Source organism: Anopheles gambiae, chromosome X (genome assembly GCF_943734735.2).
Source record: "Anopheles gambiae chromosome X, idAnoGambNW_F1_1, whole genome shotgun sequence".
NCBI lineage: Eukaryota > Metazoa > Arthropoda > Insecta > Diptera > Culicidae > Anopheles > Anopheles gambiae.
In genome coordinates this window covers 12,305,842-12,311,207 of record NC_064600.1, presented here as the reverse complement: position 1 = coordinate 12,311,207, position 5,366 = coordinate 12,305,842, and positions in this window count along the sequence as shown.

Genomic DNA, 5,366 nt, shown 5'->3' with positions numbered 1-5,366 from the left:
GTGTTTGCAGCTGCTGCTGCTGCTGCTGCTGGCACACTGTCTTGCCTTGCGCATGAAGCATCTTACAAGGTTTCGCGCTAAAAGATGCTTCTGCACGTGAAAACCACCCATTCGGCTGTAGGGCTACAACTATGTTCACGGGTGAATGTATCGCGTATGCGAGGCGCTAACAGCTGTAACCATCCGCCAGTACCACCCACGCATACAATAAAAGTGCATTTTTTCTCCGGCCACACTCCCCACGTCAACGTCATCCCAACCCGCCCCGTGCCGAAATAAAAAGGGAAATAAGGATGCTGAAATGAGCAGAATCGCTTTATCCCTTTGCATTGTTTCCACGTTTCCCCCCAACGGTGCGGTCGTCATTGCCAGCTCATTTTCATGTGATCTACGATAATCTCGACCAAGGAAGCCCCCAAACGGGGACACATACGCACACACATACACACGCGTGGTCCTTTTTTACGCCCCTCGTTACGCCGCTTTTGCCGTTCCGTTCGCGCAAGAAACAACACTGTCACACTGTACCGGATTCCCGGCGACGGCACGATATAGTGTGTGAACCATTTTTAATTAAATCTTTCCGACTGCACAACACTGCCGAGGAGCGGAAACGGAACATACCCACACACACACACACACACACACACACACACACACACACACACACACTCTCTCATACATACAACTCGACCACACATTCCCAGCGCTACGGATTCGGGCTGAAAGGCGCGTGACGTTTTCGATAGCAGGCCCGAGGAAAAGTTGGAAACAATTTAATTAAGTTTAAGCAGGATTTAGACAGCAGCTGATCTGTGTGTGAATGTGAGTGTAAAAGTTAAGGTTTTTTTTTTGTTGAGCTTAAAAAGCGTCACGTTCCGTGACTGAGACAGCTCTTGGTAAGGTCGAAACAATATCAATCAAACAAACGGTCGGTGATAATTGCAATAAAACTTAATTATTATATTTATGAGTGCGATCAGTGTAGTACCATGGGGTGAATACCTTCCTACCCGGTATTTCCTCTATCGGGGTTTTTACCTTTCCGTTTTTTAGGGAGGGAGGGAGGTTTTTTCCCATGAATAGAATGAAATGGAATTTGAATTTTTAAATATTAAAAATATTTCTTTAACATTTAAACTAACTTTTCGATATTCTTATACGCAGTTCAGGCAAATACGTGGTCTCTTTACTAAAATATTTCATAAATTGTGTTCTATTTCTAAGGATACTATGATGAACATCTTTTTTCATTCATTCATTTTCATTCTGATTGCACAGATATTGGTTTATAAACGATTTGTTCAATGTTTTCAATAGGAGAAACTAATTATTCACAAAGTGTTCAACATCTTCAATCGTCAAGAGCAAACTATTTTTCCTTACATTGAAAACTCTGAGATTTTTATGAATTCTAAGGAAACATGTCTTACCAATAAGCTGAAACGCGATTTATCAAAGCGTTCTACCCGGTACGTTTGGCATCCTACAAATTAGTTCTAATAGAACGTAAGCTACTAGCAGCATACATCTGATAAAAAATGGACATGATCTATTATATACTTAACATAACCGTAACAAAGGAATTGACCACTGTTGAAAGATCTTTTTGCAAGTTAGAGTGGATGCACAACAAAAAGCGAAACAGATGATCATCTGATGAACACTGATCGAGCTATAAAATTTTTAAGACAAATACGGTTTCAGCATGGTTTGTATAGATGATGATTCAATAAAATCAACAAAAATTCTGAAAATAAATAATAAATTCCTACTAAAGATACGTTTACACTGGTTTCATTTACAATGACCAAGTTATATTAACTGAGCATAACTATGATAAGAGAAGCGTGCACCTTAATCACCGGTCTGTTTGCAACTGTGTATTCATTTGTCCCAGTTCATCACATAATTCGTTACAAAGCTCATTCGTGTAGTTCAAGCAGTTCATTTCGTGCAGTGCGAAATTACTCAAGTAGTTTAAACTATATACTGTAGTTTTTTTTCCCTCCAATTCATGTGTGTTTTCTAATTTGAATTCATATCTTCTTCTTCTTCATCTTCATTGGCTCAACAACCGCTGTCGGTCAAGGGTTGTCTGTACTACTGTGGGGTTGACTTTCAGTAACTTATGGATTGGACACCATAGCAGGTTAGTAAGTCCTACGTATGGCGGCGCGGTCTATTTGGGGATTGAACCCATGACGGGCATGTACGAGTTGACGACTGTACCACGACACCGTCGCTAAATAAAAGCTCATATACGTAATATTACACCTGTTCTCACTTTCCTTTGAATCTTTAACCGGTTGTTATGGATCGCAATCCAAGAGAATGCAATCAACTACGTCTGAATCGTTTTGAACGATTTGAAAAGCAACAAATTTATATTGTTCTATGTTTGAACCATATTTAGAACTTGTGTTGAAAGCCCATTTTTAAACAATGAATAACATTTAATGGATGTTTTAAGGCACGGATAGGTTTCTAATATTGAAATAGATTCCCAACCATACCGTTCCTCCAGAGCCTAGAAGAAATACCCGGCTAAATATTCGAAGGCCTGAACAGGACTGAACGACCACGTAGCTCGTTACGCCCAAAAAGAAGAAGATTGTGAAGGGTTGTTCGGGAAATTTGGTCAAATAATCAAACATGTATGAATGGTAACGTAAACTTCACATAAAAAATACGATTTGACCTTACAATTGAATGCATTAATTGCTTAAATCTTTCCTTGGGATGCAAATTTGTCACCGCGGACGCTGAATATAATGAAATTTGCGCAGCTACTGCAAATTCCAAAGCTAGTTGAGACCGATCGTCTTGACAGATCACATGAAAATAATTCTCGTCACGATGTAATAATGAACTTTCAACATTCAACATTATTTATACATATATGCTGACGCTATCCACGAATGGTCCCACAAGTTCGTGATGGGTTATACGATTCATTTCAGGACCCGATGTTCATCAGTAGGCGCGAGAAAGCATAAGCGATTCCGACTCCGACTGGTAGAAGCTGTGGCACTGATGTTTTCTATGTTGTGCATTTAAGATACGTTCTACTGATACGTATCATCATACGATTTAAGATACGTATCATTTAAACTTCGTGCGTCCATACTTGTCAATATGTCCACTCTCACTTCAAGTTTCCTTTGGATTCCAATCCATCGTGGCCAGGTCATAGATACCAATTACATCCAATATTCACTATAATTATACACCGTATTCGAGCCCAAATAAACAATGTTAAGCTGCTATTGAGCATTGTTCAACTATAAGTAAAACAGCTTAACATTGTTTATTTGAGAATACCCGATTTGGTACATCCCTGGGTGCGATAACTGAGCAGTTTGGATAATACGCAAATATGAGCCCTCTCTCATGGCCATTTACTATAATCCATCTCTATATCTATCACTTACGTAACATTATGAGAAACAATCACTCAAGATGATACCAGAATGTTTTATGCTTTAAAATGTGATGTTTTATGGATGCAAAAAAACCTAAAAAATTTGTTTATGTAAGTATTTCTACCAACTTTAGACATAAAAAAAACGCGCTGTCAAACTTCATTCGCAGCATTTAGCTTCAGCCACCCAAAGCAATCCACTGATGTACAACCATTGCATCACAAACATACAAATGTAAATAAACACGCAGAATGTAAGCAAAACATTCGTTCGTTCACAGTCGCCCGCGCACCAGGCTACTGAAAAGAGGAGGTAGGCAAGCACCCCGAACTGGCCGTACCAGCACACCAGGGCGAAAACAAGCGAAACAATCTCTCCCCTGCCGAACAGATGGCATCTCTTCGCATGTGGCTGTGCAAAATTATGACCGAGAAATTAATCATCCCTACAGCCCAGCGGACTCATCGGCCACGACAACCGGTCACCGATATCGAATAAACATCAGAAATACATTTCCGAACCGATTCCTTTCGCCCCGCACACGCACACACACACACATACACACTCAATTCATCTGAGTAACTGGCGTCCGGGGAGTGCACCCGTACCGAAAGTGTAGTGACAACATAAACCACCCTTGAGCACCACTCCGTCCCGTGCCTTGTTTTTGTACCGCACCAGTGCCCAATCATTTCCCCCTGTCTCTCTTTTTCGAAATTTGCGCACAACTGGACCACCGTAAAAAAAAAAAACTCCCCACTACAACCAACCCAAAACCGACGCACAAATTGATCAAAATTTATTTGTCGAAATGAAATAAATTATTTGTTCATACCTTGTCCACCGTGCGTGGGCATGTTTTTTGTGCGCTTTTTTCTGCGTTGCTCCTGTTTGCCACGGTAAACTAATGGCACGAGCGTGCGGCAGGAATGGTTGGTGGCTTGGTGAGAATTAATTAATTACAGTCACACTTTCTGAACCTGAAACAGCAATTTATATCTATTTTTCGCACATTACTAATTGCTGCACCCGAAACATTGAGTACATTCTTGTTTGTTTGTTTGTTTGTTTTTTTTTTTCTCCACACATTTGATGGATCCAAACGCGCCGAGCGTAGAATTTCGGCTGAAGACAATACCGGGAATCTAATTTTGCGGGCCTGTTGCCCGGTTACGTTTGATCGCTCATGTTACCGGTTGCATTTTATTGAATTTAGTGTATCTTGTTTCGCGTGTGGTGCGAACCAATCCCATCCATTGTAGCACATTATCGCTGTAACTAGCCACCGTTAAGCGTACTTTGTGTGGCAAATTGCATAGATTCAGGGGTCACTTAGTTCTTACTGTATTATTTATAATAACGAAAAAAGCGGGTAGTTCATTCGGACCGAAAACAAAGTTTTCCATATCAAACCGAGCACTGCCAACAGCACCGGTAAAGTCGCTCCCGTGCACGATCGAGTAATTATGAAAAGTGACTGGCTAACCAGAAGCTGTCAGAAGAGATGCATAATCACAGCAAAGATTTGACATCCCCTACGGTATCATCTACCGTCGTTCGACCGTACTTCGGTATCCGTGACAAAATTTTCTCCCCGGGAAATTGGACCAAACTCGTGGAAAAAAAACGTAAACGAATCTCAAACTATCACCACCCGCCCGAACGGACATCGACGTTAGCGGAAAGAGATAGAGGGAGAGAGAAAGATAAAAAAAAGGACGAACCCGGCCTGGTCTGGTGGGGAAAAGAGATCCTGCGGTGCACTGGACAAGGTACACTTGTTACCATGTAATCTTCATAAAGTTTTATGCTTCCGTCCCCGGGGGCGGGTCTGCGGTTTGGCTGCCGGAAATGTACGGGAAATTGAACCGGGGCCGGGCGAATGAAGGAAACGATGAAAACGGAAAAAGCAAAAAAACAACCTTCAGCTATAACTCCGGC